Source organism: Lontra canadensis, unplaced genomic scaffold (genome assembly GCF_010015895.1).
Source record: "Lontra canadensis isolate GAN:19392208 unplaced genomic scaffold, GSC_riverotter_1.0 scaffold54, whole genome shotgun sequence".
Lineage (NCBI taxonomy): Eukaryota > Metazoa > Chordata > Mammalia > Carnivora > Mustelidae > Lontra > Lontra canadensis.
Genome location: NW_022631048.1, coordinates 11,972,316 through 11,998,997, shown reverse-complemented (window position 1 = coordinate 11,998,997; position 26,682 = coordinate 11,972,316). Strand labels below are relative to the sequence as shown.

Below are 26,682 nucleotides of genomic sequence, written 5' to 3'. Positions count from 1 at the left end.
GTTTCACAACACTCTGAGGCGGCCAAACGGGGAATTTCAGATGGTTCGCTGTGGGCACACAGTCTGCCAAAGTACAGCAGGGGAACCCCAGCCCCGGGACCAACGGACACAGCCGTCCGTTTCAGATGCAAGTAAGCGTAAAAGCAAGTATGGCTTAGGATCCCACAAGTCTACATTTTGATTTAACAACCACCTATAAATCCCGAACATTCCTTAATTTTTATTTTTTTAAGATTTTATTTGTCAGAGAGACGGGGGAGCACAAGCAGGGGGAGCAGCAGGCAGACGGAGAAGCAGGCTCCCCGCCGAGCAGAGAGCCCGATGCGGGGCTTGATCCCAGGACCCCGGGATCATGACCTGAGCTGAAGGCAGACACTTAAGGACTGGGCCACCCAGACAGCCCAAATCTCAACTATTTTAAAAGACAAGCTGACTGAGAAGCAGGTGGACAGCATGTGACACGTGACTGTCGCCATCCAAGGGAGAATGACACAGGGTCACAGCAGCACGTGGCCACACTGAGTCCAGCCCGGGGCAGCCACAGTGCCGTCCTCCCATGGCCGCACGGCATCCCACTGGGCTGGGACCCTCCCATCCCCACTTTGCCGAGACAGAGCAGAGGACCAGGCTGGACACGGTGGGGCACGCAGCTAGTGTGCCCGGCAGGGCTGGGACTCGCATCCCATTGGCACCACAGTGGACGACCTTCCTCCCCATTCCCTGGCACCCCAAAACGCCACGGAACGGCCCATCACAGGCTCACAGGGAGGCGGCGAACATGGGCAGGGGTCCACGCTCTCTGACGGGCAGGTCAGGGGTAAAGGGAGCTCTTAGGCGCTGATGCGGCAATGAAGCCGCCTGAGGACCCACAGTCAACACCTTATCAGTGCGCTCGAGTCTTGCTGTCGTGGGTGCCGGGATTCTCACTGTCACTGTGCGTGCCGGCCAGGCATCTCCCTGAGCTTACAGCACGAGACTCACCCACGCGCACGTGGTGCCATTCCCAAGTGAACCCACCAGCAAGAAGCACAGCCGTGCAAAGCCGTGCGTCCCTGCACACACCTCGGGAAGGACAGTGGTTCACAGGGAGCGGGTCTGCCTCAGCTGCGCACGTGCCCGGCGGGTCCCACGTGTGTCCGTGAGTGATTGCGGATACACAGGGACGACAGATCTGGGGTGACACACACGTTTTAGCAGGGTCGCAGATGTGCACACACAAAACCCCCAAATAAGGAGGCTGGACGGCTACTGAATCGATAGGAACCTGTCAATCATCCACCTCAGGTTCATGCTAGAAACCTCGGGAAAACCTCCCCGTTCTAACGTCCCCACCGCCCCCCACCGGGGCACACGAATCTGCCACTGTAATGTTTCATAAAGAATCACAACCACAGTCCAGTCCGGTAGTATTTTTAAGCATGTGACCCGTCTCTGTATGCGGAAGACGCCATACGCTCTTGGAGGGCACGAACCCTCAGGGCCCCTTCCTCCTCACTTGATGAAGGTCAAGACACCTTCTCTCTCAGCGCTCCCGCCCCCAGGGGGGAGGCAAAAATGAAGCAAACGCTTCCGTCCAGAAAACACTGTGTCAACCCCGTGTCATGTGCTGATGAACTCAGCAGGTTTTCAGCCAAACACTTCACCCTGTGGACTGGTCTCTCCAGATGTCCACCGCCCATCCGGAACGCCACAGGGAAGACACTCAGGCAAGCCTGGGCCCTCAGCTCATGGAAAACCCGGGGACCACTGGTGGGCTGGTCATAAGCCCTGAGCTCCGTGCTCCCACTTTACCGGCATCCTGACCTAGTTCCAAGGTCCAGATGTCACCGGCTCCCCACCCCCCACCACGCCCCTGCCCGGACCATCGCGGCATGAGGCTTGAGCCCCACGCACCACATGAGCCCTCTATAAACACGTCAGCAGGCCTCCTTGGAAGAGAAACCACGTTCTGAAATGACACCAACAAAATACCAGTACCGGGAACGGGTGGGGGGGAATTCCTTAATACCCCCACATCGTGAATCCATGGTCAAATTTCCCTGTTTTACAAGTTTGAGTTTGTTTTTGTCTTTTTTTTTTTTTACAGTCAGATTGTTGGGATTAAGTTCCAGATAGAGTCTGACGGTGTTTATCTGACATCTCTTCCGTTCCAAAGCCACAGAGATCCTTCCTCCTCCTGCAGTGTATCTGGAGATGACCAACACGCTCTCTGCCCCACCAACCTCCCCCCCACACCCCCGGGACTCGCTGACCCCTTGGAACACGTCCACGGGGCTCAGGCCCCACGCCTCCTGGAAGCCGTGGATGGGTCTGCACTCAGGGTGGTTCTGGTCTGATTTCTGGCCTCTCGTGAGGGCCACAAACGCAGCCAACTTCCCCGAAGGAGGCATGTGACCCGACCAGCTTCCTTCTGCGACCTAGGAGGTTATAGAGGGTCACGGTCATTCGGTTACTTACGGTCTGCAGTTTGGCACATTTTAACTCTTTCCCTTTCTTGACACTCGCTGGCCAGAACTCCTCCTTACACGGAACTTTCCTTCTTCGTCTATTTTTAACCCTGAAGTACAGGTTGTGTAAGAAAAGGAGATCAAAGGCTGGCTTCTCTTTATTTACTGATTTTTCAGGATGAATCGTTCCTTAACCCTAACCCTCAAAGGCAATGAACAAAGTTTTGGATCTGGATTGAGTTTTTATGTTTTTATTTATTTTTTTGTCGTTGTTAAGCAGGTGCTTCATTTAAAGTCTGGTGCAGAGATCAGAAAGCGACGTGTGAGCCCAAAATCACAAAGCGGACAGCCCTTACAATGGGACTCAGGCCCGCATCTGCACTGGTCCTCAACCATCTACCATCCAAGACCCCATTCAATCCCGAGGACGTGCACCGTGCTTGCCACACCGCGGACACACTGGCGCAGGGCCAGCGTGGGGACTGTGCCCCAGTCACCACCGCCAGCTGGAGAAGCCTTTCCCCAAACTGGAAGGAGCCCAGGCAGCCCCACGGGACTTTCCTTATTCTCTCTGTACGGGGGGCCCTCCAGATAGGGACACGGTTTCTGCCAAGGACAAAACTCCCTTTTCTTTTACAGAATTGTTTCCTTTAAAAAAAAAAATCTTTTATTTATTTATTTATCTGATATAGAGCAAGAGAGAGAGAGAGAGTACAAACAGGGCAGAGGGGTAGAGGGAGAGGGGGAAGCAGGCCCCCAATGAGCAAGGAGCCTGATGCAGGACTCGATCCCAGGACCCTGAGATCACGACCTGAGCTGAAGGCAGAGGCTGCACCGACCAAGCCCCCTCCAGGTGCCCTTGCAGAATTGTTTCCTGATGCTTGAGGGAAAATAAACATGGCTAACAAGGCTGCTCTAAGTGTCCCCAGGGAGAGGAGGAGGACGTGAGCTCAGTGACGAGGCTGGAATGGGCTTGGCTTCTGATGTTCGGGACCCAGATGCCCCACTGCCTGGCTGGCTTCTGCCTACACCCACGGTGCGCCTTGAACAGATGGGGAGACCTCCCAAAAGTTCAGAGGCCCTTGGGGAGACCCGAGGAAAAACTGGCCGAGGTCCCTGGCTCTCTACAGACTCTCCAAGCGAGGCCAGGATGCCCCAGATTCCATACCAACCGGCCCGACACCCACAGGTGCCGATAAGAAAACAGGAGGTGGGGACTCCGGGCCACGAAGAACCTGGGGAGGAATCAGATTCCAGAACCCTGGCCCCCCCACAAACTAGCAGCCAGGGTCCCCTTTCTGTACAGACTTTGATTTCTTCAGGGACCCAGGGAGGGGGCAGGATGCCATCATTTGCATTTTCTTTTAAAAATGACCCCTCTTGCAGGGGAAAATGCACCAGGGCCACAGACGCACCATCACAGCAGCATCCCTCCTGACCCTGACCCTCCTGACCCTCCTGACCCAAACTCCATCCCAGCTCAGGGTGTTGAAAAAAATTGGCGCTCACCCTCGCCTTCCACAGGGAGCTGTGATCTCCCCAATTCCCACACACCTGCCACCGTCAAGCGTCATCCCCACATTCACAACCCGTGACTGCTATAGAGTCCACGCCATTGGGAAAAAAAAAAAAAAATTGACCCACGACCAGAACCTTCTTCTCCATGGCAGATTCCAGCCTTGGGACCTGGGGACATTCATTCACTGGAAACAATTCCTAAGGCTCTTGCCTGGGACAGAAGCTGTCTATCGTCCATGAGTGCCGGCTGGGGGGCACCCCCACCACCGAGCACCCCAGTCAACCGCGAGCAGCAGCCCCAAGCCCACCACGCAGTCAGAGACCCAGGGGGTGGCAGCTCTGAGCCCGTGTGCACCACGCCGCTGGCCGCAGACGTGCCATGGGACACCTGGGTCTCACGGTGCACAGAACGGCTGCGGGCCAGCCTCTCCCGGTGTGACCAGCTGCGGCCAGCACAGGTGCTAACCATTAGCCAGACCCCAAGCTCCCGGTGGACGTAAGCTGACACCAGGCCACCGTGTCCCCTGCCCTGTCTCCCTCTACCTGTGGCCAGGCCCACCGCAACATCTAGCTGGGCCCTGCTTCCAATCCAGGCATGCTGGGTTGAGGCTCAACACGGTTGGGGTTTTTGGTTGTTGTTTTTTTTTTAATTCGTGGAGGACTGTGCCTTTCTCAGAGGGTCTGTGAACCAAAGCTCCTATTGCCCCCTGGGGCTCCCGCAGGGGAGCCCACACCAGGCGACCTTTCCTGGAAACGTGGGCAGTCTCTCCCTGCCAAGGCTGAAAAGGCCAAGGCCCGGATGTTATTTTAGGTGCAGGAGGGAATGGTGAAATCAAAGCGAGTGGGGCCGAGTCTGGCCTGTGATTAGAACGGGTGGGGTGGGGCCCCAGATTTCCGGAGAAAACTACCTACGCACCAGGTTTTGGAGCCAGCCCCGGGAGCGGTCCTGCCAGCAGCTGCAGACAGAGGCCTGGGGCAGAGGTCAGCGGAAGAGGGTCCCCCCACACACACAGCAGGTCAGTGGCATGGGCTTCAAAGGCCTTCCCCAGAAAGCTCCGGGGGCCTTGGGCTCCCAGCCCTGCCGGATCCCCAACCCCCTCTCCTTCGACTTCCACAAACAGCCCCCCCACACACACACGTCTGCAATGTCTGTCCCGCCTGTGAGGTCTGTGGCAGGGCCCAGAGGGTCACGGCCAGCCCCGGAGAGCTCCCCTGAGTACGCCTGCGCCCCCAGGAGGGCCCCACCCAGGTCTGTGGCTGAACCCATCCCAGAAGTGCTGGGGGGTGAGGGTCATGCTAAGTGACCCCAAAGGGGTGGAGGGAGGGACCCCACACACTGCTCCCCTGGGCAGCCACTCAGACAGACCCGAAGGCTGCGGGGCCACGTGTCCTTGGGAAGCATTTCACCAGCCCCTTCGGGCTCTGGGCCGGACAGACCTCTCCAGACGCCGCCTCCCGTCCCTAAGCCAGTCCCCCATGCATCTGCATCCTCCAGTCTGCTCATGAGGACACACATCCGGCCTGACCTCGCTGCATCCCTATTCCAAACTCAGCTGCATCCCGGGTTCCTGGCAGATGAGAAGTGGGGGGGGACACGGGTCCTCACGCCCACCCTGCAGGAGCTCCCTCCCCGTCTGTGCTCCCCTCCACCGTGAACCCTTGCCTTGTCTCGGAAGCCCACTGGGATCTGTGCATGAAAGTGGCCCCTGGGCTGCCCCCATCCACACCTTCTCCGCTCCCTTAAAGAGCAGGTCGCCAGAAGGGGTAAAATGCACGGTTAAAGTAAAGGGAGTTGAGCAGAGTTTGGGATCCTGGCTTCCAGCGCTGTTGCCCGGGGCCCCGCACACAGTAATTCAGAGCCCAACCTTCACGAAGGACCTCGAGCACCGAGGGAAGCACAGCCGCCGCCAGGACTGCCCCAGCACGGGAGCCTGAACTCGGATCGGGGCCACGGGAAACCTGGGGCACACTTGGTACGTTCAGCGTTTCTTGAACACTCCCCACTCTGCCTCAAGTACGAACACCAGGACCCTCCACCTCCATGCTTGCTGAGAAAACAGAGCCAGGTACAGGCACTGAGGCACCAGCAGGGTCAGGCGGCCCGAGGCTCTGAGGCGCAATGGCTGGCGCTCCAGCAGCCTCAGGGAGAGGATGAGGACACAAGGGCTGGCTTCACCCTTGCCGGATCCCTGGTGTGCTCACCGAGCCTCGGCTTCCCTTGCACCATCCACTCCACATGTCCCTTTAAAACGGGCTCCTCTGACGCCCCGCTGCGGAAGCAGACGTGGCTCTTAGATCACTCAAGTGTCAAGGTGAACGTCTGAGAAAGCAGCATTGGGTGTTTTTATTTCTGGGTCTCACTTGCCTTTTACCCAAACCAGAGGTGATAAACTTGAGCAAGCGGAAGGCTCGACTGCCACCTGGCAGGACTCCTGAGACTTTCCCAGCTTCCTGAAGGTCAGAGGATTACAGAACAAGGATGTTTGCGAGTCTCTGCTGCCTGAAGCAAGGGAATGTCCTTGGGACAAGGTGAAGGATGCTCATGTGAGATGCACAGACCCTGGCAGGCCAGCCATGGGTGCAGACACAGAGCTGTGTGTGCACACGCTCCCAGGGTCTGTGACTTCCAGAAACAGAGGCTACCACTCGGCTAAGACCCTGATGTGCTGGGGCAGATCTGCGTCTGTGTTCTGACGTGCCCCTCAGCGTGGGAACAGTCTGTGGGCAGGAATAATCCACACCCAACCAAAGACCTGCACTTAACGAGGACAAGAAATTCGCACGGTGGCTGTCATGGCCTGGCCTGGAGCCGGCGCCAGAGGCCGAGCTCTCCAGGCACTCCAGTGAACCTTCTGGGCAAAGCCGGCCTCCCAATATTTGACAGGTGGGAAGCCTGAACTTTGCTGTCACTACCTAACTCTGCAGGTAAAGGAGCACCATTAACGGGGGTGCTTTTCCATCCATCTCAAGCTTCCAAGTGTCCGATTCGGCGGGCAGTCTTTCCGAGATAACCAATCCCTTTGGGGGGATCCCCTTATGGCCCCCAGTAAGGAATATGACACGGACACCGTTTGCACAGTGGCACCTGTCCTCAACAATCACACTGTCCTTGTGTGAACCTCACACTCGGGACCGCTTCCCCCAACCACGTGTTTACACAAATCATGCTGAACAAGGTCCCAACACACCCACACGCCCCCGCAGGTGCAGCAAACAGGACCCAGTCAGCAAACTCCAGCCTCCGTCTCTGTAACCTGACACCTCATGTCACCTGCAACAGAAACCACCCATTGTCCTCACCTCCCCTGAACAAAGAGCACAGCCGCACAGCTCCCCAACGCAAATTTCAAGAGCGACTCTGTACCCTGTCTCCTCCAGCGGGAGGAGCTACAACAGCCAAGCAAAAACAATCCAGGTGTGAGCGCTGGCAGCCAGGTGAGGGCTCGAACCTGTGCCCCCAGCGGGCTCTGGCACCGCCCGGAACGCCCGCACCCGTGGCCACCGCCAGGCAGGGACACGGCCTCTCGCAAGGATGGACGGAGGCTGCTCGGAGGAGTGAACTTCTCCAACGCGGGGCCGCCACACTGGCTGCTCAGGCCGTCCCTGGGCCAAGGCTGCTGGGTGCTGTCCGGGAACACTGGCCCCGTGGGGCGTCCACACCTGCTGGACTCAAGGGTGTCCCAGCGAAAGCCACATGTGCACCTGGGGGGTCTGCAGGTCCGCTCCTGCACCGGTGTGACCCTGCCCTCCTGGACGGACACAGTCCTTGCAGGACAAGACTAAGGGCAGCCACGGCGCTCTGCATGGAGCGTCAGTCATCGCCGTGACGCACGCCCAGCCCTCCGTGAGGCCGGCCAGCCCCCTACCACCTAGGGCACCCTCCCTGTGTCCCAGGGGGTTCCGGAGGAACAGGTCCTCTACACATCTGTCCCGGCTCCTTTACCCTTGAGGAGCAGATGGTACGCCTGGGAACCGACCAAACCGGTTCTCCCCTACCACACGGCCAGAGAACAACGGCCAAACCAAACAGACCGGCAGAGGCCGCGGGCACCGGGAGACTGGACCTGCCCCCCTCGCATTTGCCCAACCAGGGAGAAGGCTGTCCCGCACCCGGTGCCTTTCCTGAGAGCCACAGCCAGTGCCCAGACTTCCCACGCGCTACTCCATCCATCCCACACGGCGCCCGCCGGGGACGTGGCCATATCCCCACGCACAGTGGAGGGAAGTCGGGCGCAAGCACAAGAGGCCCCCGTGTGAGGTCACGCAGGTCTCCAGGTGTCGTGACCTGGCTGGAGCCCGGCCTGGCGCTGGCCCCATGCTCATGATCACTACTGAGCTCTGCACCTGGGTGTGCACGCAAGCACACGTGGCTGACACGCACGCCCACGGGCATCTGCAGAAACGCTGAGCACAGGGGCACAGCTTGGCCCCCGTCACAAGGGATCTGCCACCTGGGAACGCCCCAGAGCCTCCCGGTCATGACCCAGCAGACCCTGCCCCACACGGGCCCTCTCAGCAGGAAGCCAACACACAACAAAGCCACGGTCATGCTTCTCTACCCTCAACGCCGTACCAACAGGCAGAGCCAGAGAAAGCCAAAGGTCCCGACGAGGCTGCCCTCCAGAGCAGCGCGTGACTTCCCCCTCAGACACCTGCTGGGTGCAGGTGGACGTCTGCAGGGCAGCAGTGGCTCAGGACGAGCCCCCAGCCGCAGCCTACACCCTGCGTGACTCCCCCCAATGCACCCATTCTATGCACCCTGCTTCCCTCGTGGACAAGGTGCACACCCAGTATCCTGGTTTCCCGTCTATGCCGGCCCCCAGGGAAACTCAGCACACATGCACGTCTCATCAGCTAAGCTAACATTTGCAAAGGGAGGTTTGCCTCCAGGACCCGCTGCCTGCCGGTTTTGGTCTGAGAATGGATCCAGCCTCACTAGCCACTTACTTAAGCCCCTGCAATAAGCAGAAGGTGGCTAGGCACCAGAGAAGTTCTAGAATGATGGCCATCAAGGAGATGGCCACGCATTCTGAGCACGATAACCCTCACAGAGCTGTCTGCCCTCCTGTCTCGCCAGTGCCCCACACGGTTCCAGAAGCACTGCTGGCCAGTAGACAGCTGCCCCGGCAGAGGTCAGGTCATCACGTCAGCACCCTGATGCGGCCAGGTCCAGCCAGCACAGTCCATCGGTACCACGCCAGTCTGCCTCCCAGAACAGAGCCAGCAGCTCACAGTGGGAAGGAGCCAAGATGAGGCTCTTCCAGAACCTCTTGCAAGGGGTCCTGGCACCGGGACACCTGCAGAGCTGGTGACTCCCCCTTGGGGACAGACCCCAGAGCTGGAGGGAGCAGACGGCAGCCAGGTCGGACGGGAAGAAAGTGCAGAAAGGGGCAGCTCACGGCTCGGAGCCAACAGCCTGAGGTGGACAGGAAGGAGGCTGCCAGCTCCCACGCCTGAAGACTGCTGAGTCACTACAAGCATCAGACGCAGAGCATGGTGTGGGAGGGCCACGGGCACACAGAGGACATGGGGCCCAGGGATGCATGGACTGGCCAAAGGGCACCTATCATCCAAACCCAGCGGCCACCTTCCCGTCTACAAGCAAGGCCTGCTTGGGGAAGGTGCTCGTGAGACCCACCTCCAAAAGGACACCCCATGACACGGTCGCCACAGCCACATTCCACACGGCCTAAGCACCATGATACACACAGAGGTCCCACGACACGGCCACCGCAGGACCCCCCCACACACAGATGCCCTACGACACGGCCACCACAGGACCATACTCCACACGGCCACCACGACACACACAGACGCCCCACGACACGGCCACCACGGGACCACACTCTACACGGCCACCACAACACCACAACACACACAGACACCTGCCACATGGTCACCATTGCACCATGACAGGCACAGATGCCTTGCAACAAGGGCATCTTGTAGCCCTCGTTCGACTCCTAAGAAAATGGACTGAGACATCTTCTATCCCAGAGAAGGAAACTCAGGCCGAGCACAGGGACACCCGATGTGGGGGATATGAAAGGCGGTCATGGCTCTGGTCACTAAGGAAAGCGTACACAGGCAAGTACCAGAGGCCTGAGGTCCGTGCACAGGCTCTGGGAGTGAAGTGGGTCCCATGTGAGGTCCAGAGGGAGCCTGACAGCCCCAAGAAGGGCCCCACATCAAGACAAAGACAGTCCCACGTGACAAGCCAGGACTCCCAGGATACAGAGAGGACTCACCTGTCCCAGGTACACCTGTGCGCAGCGGTGAGTCACCACCTACGATGAGAAGACACAGGGTAAGCAGACAGGCTCCCGGGAAAACGCCACCAGAGGTCCACTCAGGTGCAACCCCAGAGCCGTCCCTGTCTGTCCCCACTCACGGCCGCAGAGCTCCAGCATCAAAGACAGACAAGGCCTGCAGTTACGAGAATCCAGACTTTTCTTCACTTTCATGCAGTCCAGCTCCTTCCACAGAATCTCCTACAAACCCTGGAGCCTCCCCCCGAGAAGTGCCCTACACTCACGTACAGAATTTCCTCTTCGACTTCAAAGGACAGTGGCCTCCCAGGCTAGGAACCTGGGAGCTAGCTGGAACCCTTTTTGGCCACGACAAGGAGGTAGGGGCCCCCCTGGTGGTCTTCAGGCCGCCCCCACCACTACACCCGGTGCCCGTACTCCTTACAGAGTGGACCACCTTTTCTAGAACTTGTTCCACAGTGGGACAGAAGGCAGATGAGTGGCTCCGGGGTTCGGCCTCCTCATCTGAGCGGGGGAGGTAGGAAGCGCATGGGTGCTCTGAACCGGCCGGCACGGGGCAGGCTCCCACACTCCGGGAGCACGGACCATCCCTGGGCAGAAAGGCGGGCTATCGGCGGGTGACGGCACCACGCCGGCCTCGTGCGGTCCTGGGAGGCCAGGATCCCAGCACCTGCCAGCAGGATCCCGCTCTGCTCTCCCAGGGCCCCCTGCACCCCCATCCTCAAAGTAAAAACATGCACGGGAAGGGAGAGACCCCCCAGGGATCTAATTGTCCCCGTGGCCTGGAGTGGGTGGCAGCATGACCTTGGCTCTTCCCGCCATGCAGACTATCTATAACTGCTGCTTATCTTCCGATATTCCTCAGGGAACATGACACATGGTCATTCGTTCGTCTGGGACACACATGGCTCAGGCAGAAGCTGACTCCTGCTCGCTGGGGCAGGGCCCTGTCCCCTGGCACCAGCCCCTCCCTGCCCGCACCCCCTCCCCACGCACAGCCCCGCACTGCTGACCCAGTGGCCGGCGTCCCTGCCCTGACCGACGCCCCCCGGGAAACAGGAGCACGCCCTCACCACACGCGGGTGCACAGCCGCATGCACGTGTCTGTCCAAGCCTGATGCGCGGAGGAGGGAACGGGGGATATAGGAACTAATAAATATAAACCACGAAGAACAAAAAAGGGGGAAAAAAAAGGTCTCTGGAAATAGAGGAAGTTACAGACAGGCGCCTATGGGGGGTTGCTGGTCAGCCAGGCAGGCCCACAGAGCGCGGAGCTCGGCGGTCACGTCTGCACATAGGCAGTGTCCACACAGCACCCAGGGGGCCGGGGCGCCACTCTATGGGACACCCGGCAAGGCCGTGCGAGGAACTGGGGCTCCCATCTTTGAAAAATCACTGTCTGTATCCCACCCCGGGGAACATCATTCAGCAATTACAAAACAAGAAAAGATCTTGAGGAACCCCAAGTGCGGATCACCAAGAAAAAGACACCAGTGAGAGAGGCCAACGCTGTGCGGTTCCCACTCGGTGACATTCTGGGGAAGGCAGAACTGTGGGCACCGTAACGAGACGGGCGCTGGCCCGCGGGGGAGGGGGATACGCAGAGCACAGAAGTGTCCGGTGAATACAGTCTGTGTGATGGTCTAACGGTGGACGCGTGGGACCCATCTGTCCAAACCCACAGAACGGGCAGAGCAAGCCCTAATATGACCTGTGGACGTGACTTCCTAAAATGTCCCTGTAGTCACTGATCCATGATAACAAATGTACTCGTTACTGCAACAGGGTAACGGAGAAAATCAGGAGGGAAGTCAGGGGGGAAGTGAGAGTACCATCCGGCTTCTCTGTTAACCCAAAACTGTCCTTAAAAATAAAGTCTATTCGTGAGTTTTCCACTCGCTGCCGAGAAGCGTGTGTTTGTCGGGTGAGCAAAAGGGAAAGTCCTACGCAGTCCCCAAACCCACGAGTCTCACACAGGGAGGCTGGGAGGTCTTTTGTCCAGAGGGCAGGTGGGTCCTGAGCTCCCCACGTGCCCCCCAGCCCCTGGCCAGAGGGGGTTGGTGACACTGCCCGCCTGTCCCCAGGGCATCCCCCACAGAATGGGAGCAGACTCCAAGCCGGGGCTCCTGAGTCCCAAACCCGCCCCTCCCTGCGGCCCCATCCCCGGCTGACAACTTGAGGGGGCGACCCGGACACGCCGTCAAGGAGGAGGCGTTCGCCAAGGGAAACGGCATAAGCCACCATCTTCGCTGGAGAGCAAGCCTGGGCCGGGGCCACAGGAGCAGACCAGACCCCCCAGCGCAGCAGAGCAAAGGAGAAGCAACGAGGCTCCAGGCTTCCGCTGCAGAGAACCGATCACAGCCCTGCTGTCTGTGTTCACCCACACCATGACAAAACGCAAACAGAAAACATCCCAGGGCTACAATGAATTTGCAAATGAAATTACACCAGAAGCACCAAGTCAGAGAAGAAGGTGTGGCCCAGGGGAGAGCCACCTGCGGGCCAAAGAGAAAACGAGTATTTACATCAAGAATGGCGGACATCTAGTTTTGCAAAGACCATCCTCGATCGGACAGTGGGCACGTGTCCCTTGGACATGGCTCACGCCAGATCCCAGGACGGGAACTCTAGGAGAACACACTGGCCTGGCATGCTACATTCCAGGGGACATTTCCTCCCTTGGATTAAGAGGACGGCAGCGGACTCCGGTCTGGCAGGGCTATGGAGGGAGGGCACAGGGAGCACATATGATCCCCCTTGGATCCCCCCGCCCCCGCCCAGAACCTGGGATGTAAATGGTCATGCAGACCCCCCTTTGCATGTCCCAGACACTCGGGGTTCCCTCCAGCTCTTCGATCTGACAGAGAGGCACAGAGCATGGCTCCCGGGCTTTCTACCAGCCACGCACCTGCCCCTCCGAGCCTCAGCCCGCCCGCCCCCCCCCGCGGGACGGAGACGCCCGGTAAGCACGTCACAGGGAGGGGTGTCTCTCGGGGTTCAGGTCGGGTCAGTGAAGGTGGAGCCCGCTCACCTGCTTTCTGTCCCCATCTTACTGCAACCTCAGGTCACACGCCCGGCCGGCCATCTGCTCGGCTCACTTTCTAAAAGGCGACAACATGGTGCTGGACGGTTTCCAGGTGGGCCTGGCCTTCCCCGTCACGCAGGGGCTGACGCTTCTCGATGTTCAGGATCCACAGGAGCCAGGCCTGTCACCGACGACGCTAAAATCCCAGCGGCACCTGCCACGTGCTTTGGGACCTTGGGAGGAGGGTCCCCAACGTGGCGCTGTTCCCAGGGACCGTCTGACAGCAGGACGCCCACAGATCCCTGAGTGCACGGCCAGTGCGTTAGAGGGAAGACATGGCTGCCCCCTGGGGTCTGGTCAGTGCCTCCCTCACCGAGCTCCTTTCTGTGCTGGAAGGCGGGCTGAGAGCGGTCGCAAGAGAATGGGCCCAGCTGCCACGAACAGGCGCACTCACGGGGATGCCCACAGCTCCTCCAAGAGCACCTTCACGTCCCAAGCAGGCCATGCGCTGTGTCTGTGGGTCCTGCTCGCTGGCCGTCACTGCCACTCAGCAAGCCGGAGAGCGTCCCTTTGGTGTGTACAGTGCTGAGTCCCACAGAGGCCGGGCAGTGTGGGCAGATCCCACTGGGTTCAAACTCTACGTTCCTCCCCTGACAGGAAGGGCTTCACTCTCTGACCAGGAGCACGGGGCAGGTGGGCGAGGGGCGGAGCCCACCAGGGGCAGGGGAGGGGGGCAGGACCAGGGCTACCAGTGAAGGCCACAGCCCTGGCGAGATGGGGAGAGGTCTTCCCCGGGACCATTTTATGGCCTTGTCGTGGCTGTGTTAGGGGACAAGTCACCGTAACCAAGGACAACCATAAACAAACAGGTCTCCACTGGCCACAGCTGGTTCTGTGGCACCTGCCTCACGAGGTATGGGAAACTCTCCCCAAGCCAGCAGTGGGTAGGTGGGCAGGTGACCAGGACAGGGAGGGCCTCGCACCCCAGGGGTGACTGTGCTCCGGGAACGGGAGTGTGGGTGTGAGTGCTGGTGTGCCTACGTGTGACGGTGTGTCTGAACGGAGAATGCACGTGTGTCACCACACACTCACGCACAACCCAGGCCCGGCGCTGCAGGGGCATCTCCCCACGGGCACCAGAGCGCTCTGGCCAACACCCCTGGGGGCTGAGCCGGGCCGGCGGGAGTGAGACCGCCTCACAGGGTCTGACTCGGCCCCTCTGTTTACTTCTGGAAATTAAGCTCTTGGGGCAGAAGTTACAGCTCACACCCCATGGCCCGGATTGTTTCCCGGTACGTTCGCTCGACAAAACAAGGAACCCAGCACTCGCTGTTGCCCACTCTTACGAAATCGTCCTCCGGACAGAGCGACATGAACAGCACGAAGCCCCCCGCAGAGGAAAGGTCGAGCCGACCCTTCTGGAATCGTGGACAGCCCCAGTTGTGCTGGGCCACGTGAGCGAGTGCCACGGAAGCCCAAAGAAGCCGGTGCCCTCAAGCACGTGGCACGTTCTTCAGCCGGCCGGGTTAGCTCTGCCTGGGCAGGCACGGCACGCACACCCGGATCGGGAAGGGGCGTCCGCCCAGAAGAGCCCAGTTACGAAGATGCATTAAATCAGCGCACCCCCGTGCCCACGGTAAGCCCGTCCAGCACCGCCGGTGCGCGAAGCGAGGCGACAGGGGGAAGAATCGGTGGGTGCCCGACCCTGACGGGTGAAGAGGCACTTTCCTGAGGGAAGCCCCGGAAAAGGCGCGACCTTATGCTCAACTTGCACCATTAAATACAATCATTTTAAAATTCACCATAACATGAATTGCGACAGAGGCAGGCCACCATGGGGTGACAGGCTGACCTTCCTTGATCTTTGCGAAGCCTTTCCTTTATGAGACCAGAGGGCTGCACCCCCCCCCACGCCCCACACCCAGCTGGACAGACGGACACCCGAGGGCCGTGTCTGCCAGAATCACGGAGGCCCCCGCGTCTCTGCACGGAGCAGCAGTCCCAAGGGAGGAGGGCAGGATTTTCTCCCGGGGGCAGAATCTTTCGTGTTCTCTTCATCTTTTATGATTTTACAGCTCTGACTTCTGGGGCTGTGTGTTACTGATCGATAAACACAAGATGTTTTTATTCGCCTGTTATGTAAGATGGAGAAGAGATAAAAGTTTAACTGTGTTTACCAGAATCATTGCAGTTGATCAGAAACAGGGAGCAGAGCAGTGACAGGAGCGAAGCCCAGCACTGACATCCAGACAGGGGCTCACATACCACTCATGTCGGTCTCTCGGGGACGAGGACAGTCCCACAGACCCCAGACCTCGAACACACATCTCTTCCCTCCCAGTCCTGGAGGCTAGAGATCCACGCATGGCATGGGATCCACACGTGGCATGAGAGCCACATGAGGCACAGCCGGTTCCCCTGATGCCTCCCCTAGGCGCGTCCATGGCCGTCTCCTCCCCACATCCACGACTCGCCCCTCCGTGTGCATCTGTGTCCTGATCCCCTCTTCGTCTCAGGACGCCAGTCCTGTGGGGTCCCCTGCGGCCCCATCACCTCCATCGAGACCCCAGTTCCACAAACAGCCACGTTCTGAGGTTCTGGGGCTCAGAATCTACCTGTGGATCTGGGGGCGGGGCACTTGCCGCCCGTGGCACCCACCCTCAGAGTCTGACGGGGCCAGTGGAGAACACAGGTCAACACGGGACATTCCTACAAGTCCGGCGGGAGCGGGGTCCTCTAGGCCGGGCTGGGAGGGCTGCCACAGGAGCAGGTGACTGGGCCTCCGTCCAGTATGCCCACAGCACTCCTCTGGTTAGGGGCGCACCGGCGAGGGCAGGGAGGCCCAGACGCAGATCTCCACGGCCCCCAAACAAGGACAGCAGCAGTGCAGAGAGACAGTTCCATGAAATGCTGACGGCCCAGACCCCATTCATTTCCTCGCCTCCTTTGAGCTCTCCCAGGGGGCAGGACAACCCCAGTCGCCCGAGTAGCCCCAGGAGAAAACATGCCCCCACCAGTCCAGCTAAGCCCCTCACCAGGGCCTGCCTGCCGCACACGGGTGCGGAGGGCGGGGAACTCACCGGGCCCTTTTATTCAGTCTTCACGTTAATAAAGCAGCTACTGAAGGTTGTGCTTTTTTCTTCCAAAAAGCAAGAAAGGTAAGGCCCAGGTTTGTCGGGCCCAGGATTGTCCCAGCTCCACGAGCCCTCACGGTCAGCCCCCCGACAAGCTCTATGATTCTAGTAACTTCTAGAGCTTAGGACACAGCTGCGCACCTACCCCAGACGGGGCCCTGTTCATACACGCATGCTGGTAGTGAGTGTTCAAGGTGGCTTCCTGACCCAACTGGGCATGAGGGGCGGCAAACGCCTCTCAACACTCGCACAGCATGGAAAAGAAGTAAATTGAGAAAATCTGCTCTGAATTCGCCTGGTTACCAATATTTATCCGAGACCAGAAATCTGTGAGTCCACTGCGGGAACAGTGTCCCAATCATGCTTCTCTAGGAGGTGGGGAAGGGCCACCTGGGCCCACGGTGGGATGCTTGCTCAGTGGCCAGCTCGCACTCCCGTACCTCAGCCTGTCGGACCAGATCAGGCCAAGTGGGGAGGCCAGGCACCTTCTTGAGGGTCTCACTTTCCAGGCGAGGAAGCTGGGGGCCTCAGAAATGAAATGTCACGTGCGGGACCCCTGGAAATTAGGACCAGAACCGAGCCCACAGACCCCTGGGGCTGGTACCCACTAGATTCCTGGGTCCTATCTTTATGAAAAGAGGAAAAGAAGATGGCATGTGATAGCTTCTTAAGATGCCAGTGGTTTGCCAAAGAACCAGAAGAAAATCTCATAAATATAACTTAATTGCAGAAAGACAAAATATATATTTTTGTAAAATTTAAGAAGCTTTTTAAAAACTGCTTTTACTTTTCTGGTCGTTTAAAACAGCCAAGTCCGAGACATAAGCATACCAAATTCCCAGAACCCTTTCGACCAAGAAAAATCCAGGTCTCAAACCCAAGCCACTCCTCACCAGTGTCGCTGTGGCGGACCTGCGGATGCACCTGAGTGACGGGGAATCTGTCACAATGACAGCACCCATGTTGGTGAATACTTTCATTTGAACTAATCAGAAGAAACCAACAGTCACCCCCACACTAACGCCTGTGAGCTCTTTCCAAAGCTTTTTTTTTTTTTTTAAGATTTTATTTATTCATTCGACAGAGAGAGATCACAAGTAGGCAGAGAGGCAGGCAGAGAGAGAGAGGGAAGCAGGCTCCCTACCAAGGAGAGAGCCCGATGCGGGGCTCGATCCCAAGACCCTGGGATCATGACTTGAGCTGAAGGCAGAGGCTTTAACCCTCTGAGCCACCCAGGCGCCCCTCCAAAGCTTTGCCTGGGACGAGAGAAGCGGGTCGTGTCACCCATGGCCCTTTGGCTAGTGACTCGGTGGCGCCCCCACCAGAGGGAAGACCAGAAGGCAGGCTGGCGCCCAGGAGATGTGCCCTTTGCCGTGTCCCAGCGGGGCAGTGGTGGCCAGCAGCGTCCATCTGTCCCCTTGCAAACCCCAAGGCAGTGAGGATACCACTGACGTCAGAGCAAGAAGACATGGGGACTCTGACGCCCAGTGTCCACCTGCTTCAAGGGCAAGGCCACAAGCCTCAGCAGGGGCAGGCAGTGAGGGTCCCTGGTGGCGCACTGAGGCGCGGGGCACATGGTCCCCCACCTGCATGGTCACACCCAACTGTCCACGGTCAAAACCATCAGCCTGTATTTATGACACCAGACTTCCCTAACCGTGTGCTTATATCAAACAAAAATTTACTTTTTAGGGTGCCTGGGGGGCTCGGTCGGTTAAGCATCTGCCGTTGGCTCAGGTCATGATCCTAGGGTCCTGGGATTGAGCCCCACATCCGGCTCCTTGCTCAGCAGGGAGCCTGCTTCTCCCTCTCTCACTCACCCCTGCCTGTGTTCTCTTTCTCTCTCTCAAATAAGTAAATAAAATCTTAACAAAATATTTTTTTTAAATTTACTTTAGATACAACACACACATAGTTTTTCAAAAGCACAGGGTGAGCTGGATAGCACCGAAAAGTCCCTGGACTTTGCCTCAGAGGCACACCCCGTGTCCCCTGTCCCCCCCCATGCCCTCTCCCAGCAACCTGACAGGCTCAGATGGCCCTTTCTCTGCTCAGTCTAACCCCTCCCTCTTCTACTTCCACCAAGCCCCGCCCCACCAGCCCCGCCCCTGTTGAGCCCCGCCCTTGCCAAAGCCACGCCCCACACTTTCCATGAACAACCCTGTGGCAGCATGTCTTGGCAGACAGGGAGATGGGGGAAAATGCTCCCGGCCCAGGCTTGGACGCCCACCCCAGACCCGGTAAATTGCAGCCACTGGGCGCAAGGTGCACGGGCCAGGAGAGACAACGTGGGGGGCCAAACATTCCTACAAAGCACAAGTTTTGCGGCACATCCCGCCACGGTCCGTTTTTAACACCGTCCTCCTTGCTACGAAAAGGAGAGACGACACAAACATGCCACGGGCCTCTAAGGAAGGAAATGGTACGTTCCCGGCAGGGCTGCTGAACGGAACGCCCCCAGAAAAGCACTGTCCACAGTGTCTAAGAATAACATAACGGACAGTTTGGTTTTCACCAACTGTCCCCTGACCCTGGGAAGGGCACACGACAAATTCTGACGGCTTGCAACTTATCACCAGGCCTGAAAAAGGAAACACTCAGCTCTGGATTCTGGGTGGCACAGAGGCAGCCGGCCCAGTCGGAGCCCAGAAGCGGGCACCATGGGTTCGCCCCATCGGAAGCTCAGCTTCCATTCGTGCTTACAAAGTCCCACTGCAGCCAGGATCCTGGGGGGACGCCTGAGACCGGCCTGCAGCCCCGGCCCCGTCTACCGAGGTCTGCCTGGAAATGCAGGGGTGACTCCCTGCTGCCCCTCTGTGGGGCCCCCTGCTCTCCCTGGGGAGCACAGAGCTTTCCAACAGGCTCCCCCAGTCAACACCTGCCACACGCCTTTTAAACATCCAGAAAAAGCCTCTAAGAGGACAGAAAGTGACATAAAGGCTTTGGAATCAGCATTCTGATCCCACAGCCAGTCCTGGTCACTCCAGCATCCTGTCCTCCCTGGTCCCCCATGAAGCTCCAGCCCAGGGTACCTTCCTGCAAAAAGGGCTCAGCAGGCCCAGCAGCGTGAGGCACAGGGGACACCTGCGGGGTTTAGAGCCACATGTGCAGAGACACAGGCCCCGTGAGCCACGCTCAGCCTGCAGGAAAACGGCAGGTCAGTGCTTCCCGGGTCCCTGCTTAATGAAGAGCGTTCCAAGATGAAAAGCAAACACAGAGTGAAATGGAAGCTGCATTCTACAAACTGAAACGTGGTAGTGGAGACTCCAGTGCTGTTACAGGGTCGCCATCCTGCCCCTGAAAGTGGGCAGAAGGAGGTTTCACTCCAAAAACCTGTCAACCGGAGTCACCGCCAGGAGGAAGCCGGCACCGGGACTGGCAATGCCCCAGTCGGGCTGCAACGTGAGTGATTTCCCACGGGAGGCAGGAACAGGCCACGGGCCCCACAAACGTGCGGACTCACCTCACGGCCACCCGAGGCGGGGGCAGCAGGCACGGTCCTGACCCCGGCGTCCGTCCTTGAGGGCCTGACCCTGGCTGTCCGGGGATACACGTGGTCTGACAGCAGGGGGACGGCATCCGGGGGCAGCCACCGAGCAGAAGGCAGCCACAGGTGGGAGCGAACACCGTGAGGACCAAGCTGCAGGTCCCCCAAGGCCAGCAGCACGTCCCTCCCATGGGGGATGGAGGAGGCAGGGAAGTCACCAGCAGGGGTGTGATGAGCCCTCCGGCCAGAACCCGGGGCTTGATTAACGAAGGAGTGGGCAGCGGAGAGGTGACTCGGAGAAGGGACATCGTCTCTTGCATGGACTGTGCGGTCTCTGGCCTGGAGCTGGAGCGTGGCCCCCAGCAGGGCCAGGGAAGTCCCCGAAATCCGCCTGCGCGGAGTCCACACTGCCGGGCGCCAGCACAGACCACACGGGCTCCCAGCAGCAGCAGCAGTGAGCACCTGGCCGGCGATCCCAAGAAGGAGCACCCACCATGGTGTCCAGGGAGCACGAAAAGACCCCAGCGGGGAGCAAGGACACCAGCCCAGCACGCGCTCCCTGACACCAGCGCCCGTGTATGCCTCGTCTACCAGGACCCGGCAGCCGAGGCTGGGACAGGGCGGGAACATGGCACAGGACCACAGGCGTCTGCAGATTCCAACAGATGTGCCTGCGGCCTGAGGGCAGGAGAGCGAGGGGTCCGGGAGAAGAGCGTTCCGGGAAGCAGCAGGAGCGCAGGTGCGGGCAGGCCGGGGAGGGTGTGGGGCGCCCCGCAGCTGGGAGGGCCCTGCCGGACGCACAATGCGGGCATATTCTGAACGGCTCGGAGTGTGCACGTTGCCGGGTCAAAGACGGCACTGTGTCCAGACAAGGAAGTCGCGAACGGAGCCCTTAGCTCACAGCGAGGGTGAATGAAGAATACAGAGTTAGCGCCTTCTAGAAAGAAGCCAGGGTTGCCATCGACACAGGCAAGCGGCAAGACACCCGAATCCCGAGCTGTCTGTGGAGGGGACACGGCTTCTATGACAGAAGTGATGACAGGTGACCCGGAGTGCACGGGAGCCACACACGGCAGTACAAGGGTATGCGAGCTGGTCCACAGCACGTGGGCAGCCTAGAAGGAGTCACCGGGTCACCCCAGCAGGGAGGTCAGCAGGTCGGAAAGCAGAGCCCTCGCAGAGAGGCAGGGGGATCACGCTGCCATGCCACTGGCTGTCACTGTGGGACCACAACCCAGGGGACCACCCAAGAGGACCACCAAAGTCCTCCCTGGGATGAGCCTGGGCTGCAGCCAGCACGTACCAAGGCAGGATGCCAGGGACACAGGAAATATGGTGGCCAGACAAGTGGGAGTCTGGGAGCCCCTGGGAGGAGCCCTGGAGCCAGCCAGAGTCAAGGCAGCAAGGCCAGCCTCCGCTGACCTTGTAGAAGCTCTCGCAGGTTAGACCCAGGCTGCGTGAGGGGCACGAGCGAAGCCAATTAAATGGGATTTGTGTGCTCAGCAGGGAAGAGCCCATTCTCAGGAAGAGAACGTGGAAAGTACACCATCCTTTCCTGTCGCTTAAACACTTAGGGAATGAGACGCACAGGGATTGGCGCTATTCTGTATCCGTGACACAGCTGGTTTAGCAGAATACGGATGCTGACGGCAGAGAAAACCGTCTCCAGAGACATGCACCGCTCCAAGTTACCCCAAGCACTCCGACGGGACACACTCCCTCTAGAAGCCCCGGGGCCCAACTCCCTCCAGCTGATGAACCCCGTTCTCAAACCTTCACAGGGGATGTCCACATTCTGATTGTGTGGAGAAAGAGAGGAAAGCCCGATCGTCTGTGGCTACCACAGGGCAATCATGCTCGGACCCCGGTGTCCTTGCCCCACGGTCTCACGGGGTGCTTCCCACAGCTGTGCCTAGAAAGGTCCACGGCCTCCTTCTGCTGTCCCAGAAGGAGGGCAGGTGTGAGGAAAGGAGTCCCCCCAGTGCAGAGTTTAAGGGAGCGGTGATTCTCATCACTAACACTTGAGAGAGAAAAATGACACACCAGGTGCTCCTTCTCAGTTTTGTCCACATTCAAACCCGGCCCCAGGGCAGCCTGACCTCGATGTCCCGTCTCCCACCCTGCACTGGGCACCTGCACACCCCTGCGAGCCGGACTGCTTGGATGGACCCACATGTCCCCAGCTCGGGCTCAGGTGCATGGGCGACCCAAGGAACCGTGTGGGATCCCCTCCACGGAAGGTCCCCTTCACACTAGGGGAGTCCAGGAACACCCTGGAATTAATTTGCTAAAAATACGTCAAACCACGAGTACTACCATTCCTCCCACCATGTCCCGCAGACACAAGGGACAAAGGGCAGGGGCAAAGCTGTCACACGGGCCTCCACCAGGCAGTGTCTACAAAGGATCATAAGACAGCACAGACCAAATGTGACACGGTGGGAAAGAACGTTCTCAGAGGAACCTTCCAGAAGGCACAAGTGTAAGTCACCACACCGCACCATGCACGGATTCCCGTACTTTTGTGATGAATTAAAACCAAGAAACAGGCTCCCACGGAGCTGACGGCAGTCTGAGCTGGGGCTTGTGAGCAAAACCGGTGACCGAGGCAGGAGCAGGAGCCTCACCACAGGCTCGTGCCCGCGATGCTGGCATCCATCACAAACCAAGTCGTCCCCCAAGGCCCAGAGCCTCACTACCCGCCAAGTTCCGGAGATGCGCCCCCAGCTCTGCCGGCATCTCCCAAGGAGTTCTGAGAAGCCTGAGTGATGCCAAGAAGCTGCGGGTCACTCGGAGGACAAAGGACCCAGGAGGGGCTGGCGGGTCCCAGGCCCTCGCGCATCCTTCCTGGTGCAGACCCAGACACTGAAGGGGTGGGCCATGGGCTCCGGCCAGAGAAGAACAGGAGGGCACGAGCTGGGGGGTCTGGAGGCTTCAGAACAGGGGTGCCAGGCACACGGGCCAGCACAGAGCATGAAGCACACAGAGCTGAGGATTCTGAAACCCGATGCTCTGACCGCCGGGATGCGGGGGCTGTGTGACAGCAGCCCCTCTCCACTGGATGGAAGCGGGGAGGGGCCGACGAACCACACCTGGGGCACACCAGAGAAGACAGCTGTCTGGAGATCCAGGGGACTGGCAGACGAAGCTCCTGGCTAAAACTCCTCACTTATGCCAGTGGCACCGGCTGTACCCTGGACCCACATCCGTGGTGGTTTCTGAGGACCCCGCAGGCTCGGGGCCTCGTGGCAGAGGGGCCACCTAGCAAACACGGTCTTCGGCAGGTCACTGCGGCTCCTAAACCACAATCAGAACTCAGGGGCCACCGGTGCGTGAGGCCAGCAGAGACAGTGGCAGGAGGGGGCTGCCACTGCCTGGGTTCCAGACGTGGGAGGCTCTGGAGGGAGGGCGGTTGGGGAGGGCCATGCCTCAACCTTCAGAGAGAGGAACAGTGAGCCGGTCACAGCTCGCGGCTTCTGTTGAGAGGCTGGAAGCCTCCCAGCTTGGCCACCACATGACAGCTACATGGGGACAAGGCACAGAGGTCTCTGAAGCTGCCCAGGGCTCCCTCCTCTCCCAAAGGGGGCTCCCACCTCACCAAGGGGGCCAGCCCTGGGGTCCCATCAAAGCACATCCAGAAAAGAGAAGAAGCCAGCTGGACATCTATATTATGCAAGGGACAAAGGGGCCTAAGGACAGAGCCCTGGCTTTGGAGACACATGGCAGGGGGCTCACGTGAGCCCAGCGTGGGGACCCTCCACGAGATGACTGCTCCCTACAACCACGCATGGGCTCCAGCCCCACCAACTCACTGCGCTATCCCAATGCGGGGCCTTACGTTTGCAAAACAACAGAACAGCACGTTCTGTGTGGTGGTCGGCATACCCTGTGTTCCTGACCGATGGCTCCCGTAAGGGCAGTGTGTGGTCTGGGCGGATGGGGAAGGGACGCGTGCCCTGGCTGTGGGGCAGACAGCGTGGATTCCCACTTCCGCAGAGCTCCCACCCACTTGCCAAAGCCCACCGGGACCCCACCTCTGCCATACTTGGGGGGTCCCACCTGGACCCCATCACCAGACTCCCGACAATGGCTTTCTCCTCCTTCCCATGCCTCATGCCTGTGAGTTAGCCAGCAGCCAGAAAAAAACAGCTCACACTGCCCAGGCAGCTCACAAGGCTCCAGAAAACAGCACAGCCTCCCACCGAGCAAAGTATTTGCAACCCCAGTACTCCCCAGCCATTAAACCTAAATTATTTGCCTTCCCTAAATCCTAAATAATCAAGATTACCATAATTAACAGCTAAGAGCAAGCTGTCTTCACGTCAGACTGTGGGCCGATCGCTCACCCATTGCGCACAGAGAGAAACCACAGCCCCAGGGGGCTTGTCCCAGCGGACAAGAAGCCCCCACTGGGACACGGGATCACAGCCCACGTCTCTGCCTTTCTGTGCCCTCTGGGCCCAAGAGCTCGCCAGAGGGGCCATACTGCCCGTCGGCCAGGAAGACTGTGACCTCAGTCCATAGTGGCAGCAGTCAAGGTCCCCGCTCTGCCTCGGCTTCCCTGCCTGAGCCCCCAGCCCCCAGCCTCCAGCCCCCGGCTCGGCCCCAGCTCTGCAGGACGGCTCTGTCCTTGGTGAAGCCGGTACAGCAGGCTTCACTGCTCACTCACACACTCAGCCTCTGTCACTCCTTCCGCGTCCCCACCAAGGCTGCAGACGTCACAGAAGGAATCCACAGCTCGTGCCTTCCCCAAGCCAGTAAGCGGTCGGGCCGGGTCGGACGTTAGGCTAAAGCCTGTGCTCTAAACCGAAGCATGGAGATCGTCTGCCGGAAACCCAGGGAGCCCGTGTGACACGCACTCGCGCTGAGCAAGGACCCACGCTGTCGGCGAGAGCCGCGTCTCAGCTCCTGGCAGACGGAGCGGCCCCGCTTATCTCCAGCGGCGTCTGAGAACGTATGGCCGCTCTGCGCCCCGTGGTGACAGTGCTACGGTTCTGGAATCAGAAGGGGCTTTGTTATTGCTGGTGGCATTCCCTCCCGCCACTCAAAGCTGGGCTATCGAGAAAAATGAATGCGGATACATTTCCCCCAGCCCCGATCCACTGAGAGAAAACGCTTATCTACCTCTTAGCAAAATGCCAATTACTGTGGCCAGAAACGCCATCATCGGTGATAGCTAAGACTTCTGGAATATTCTTGGAGCCAAAGAATTCAATCCTCCAAGGAGCCAGCCCTGGGCCGCCTTCAAGACGTGGTGCCGACAGCGGGGGAGGGGCTGCTCAGTTCTCCACTGCCAACCAGCAGTGGCCGGGCTGGCCATACAGCCCGGCACATCTCAACCCTCCCAGCGTGCGGGCAGGGGCCTCCGGGAAACCCAGACAATGCGTGTGCTCTGACACGTCACTCAGAAGCACACAACACACACGGGAGAGCAGCGCATTTGCAGACAAAGCCAAGACTGGAAACGAGCACCCCGGTGTGTGCCCCAGCAAGGAACACCTGGCCTCGGCCAGAAAGGGGCCCCTCCAGAGCGAGACCAGAAGGGAAGCAGATGGGCCCCGAGGCCCCACCACGGGTGCCTGTTCCTAAAACCGCTCGCACCCACATCCGCGACATCTCAGAGCGGGGAATCGCGGCTTCGGAAGGCACGGCAGGGGTGCTGCTGGCCGCAGGGTGGGGACGGTGCAGCGCAGGGCTCTGTACCACGCTCTCCACTTCTGCGCTCCAAATCCCCCATCGTGGAAAGATTAAAAGGAAAAGGTATTTAATCTCTTTCTTGAAAACACACAAAGGGCCAGAGTAGCCCGGAGTTCTTGCCGACTGTGCGCGCGTGTGCATGAGCAAACAGATGTCTGCGCGAATGTGGTGTGTGACCTGAGTGCGCGCATACATGCGTGCCCACGTGCTGTGGACTGTGTGTGCGCGTGCTTGTGTCGGTGCGCGTGCTCCGACATGGGTGTGTGCTGTGCGTGTGCGTGTGCTCCACGTGGGTGTGAATTATGTGTGCATGTGCTCCACGTGGGTGTGAACTGTGCGTGTGTGAGCGTGTGTGCATACGTGTGTGCTCCACGTGGGTGTGAACTGTGTGTGCTCCTGCACACGCGTGGATTGTCACGTGTGAGTGCATATGCTTGCTTATGTTCCTGCATGGGTGTGAACCGTGCGTGCACACGCGTGTGTGTGTGTGCGTGCACGCGTGTGGCAGGGAGGGAGAAGGGATTCGGGATCCTCCCCCACACAGAACTCATCGCGAGGAGCCAGCCCACAGCGAACCAAGCAAGCTTCCAGCGCACACTTCTGCACACACTCTCTAAAACCCCATCTCCCTGGGCCTCCAGCCCCGGGGCGGCCTGCGGGATATGTGAGAGGCTCCCACCGAGGCAGGACCGGCCAGTCAGAGGGGACGATGCATGTGCTCCTGGAAAATGTGGGAGGTGCAGATGTGCGACCCGGGCAGAATCCCAGGCCTCCGTCCCAGGGTGCCCACAGCTGTCCACCCGCCAGCTCCAGGCCTCCTCACTGCTCCACTAGTCCAAGCCCTAACCCGACCAAGCAGGCCAGGCCTACAGCGCTTCAGGGGGCCCTCAGCAATGCAGCCCCTCCAAGGAACTCGAAAACCAGGGCAACCTTCCCCAAGTCAGGCCTCGACTTCCCCGACAGCCTGACCATCTCACCAACCCAAGAAAACTGCCCTAAAGAAGCCCCCAAATCCTCAAGTCCAGGTACACGCCCCAAGCCCTGTGCCTACTCCACCCCAGTGCCACGGTGCAATCATGAGAGAGAAGGGGCATCTGCTGGGGGG

General features: G+C 59.3%; 1 protein-coding gene across 2 annotated transcripts in view; it reads right to left on the bottom strand.

Annotated features, from left to right (window-relative positions):
* The window catches only part of TNS3 (tensin 3), a 197,203-nt gene that overhangs the window by 116,462 nt on the left and 54,059 nt on the right, over positions 1 to 26,682 (bottom strand). Inside the window, exon 4 of one of the 2 annotated variants that reach the window (XM_032875022.1) lies at positions 10,214 to 10,252. The exons of the other annotated variant lie outside the window; for it this stretch is intronic. The gene's annotated coding sequence lies outside the window, so the exon portion shown is untranslated. The remainder of the gene's footprint in view (positions 1 to 10,213; positions 10,253 to 26,682) is intronic. 2 annotated transcript variants of the gene reach the window in all.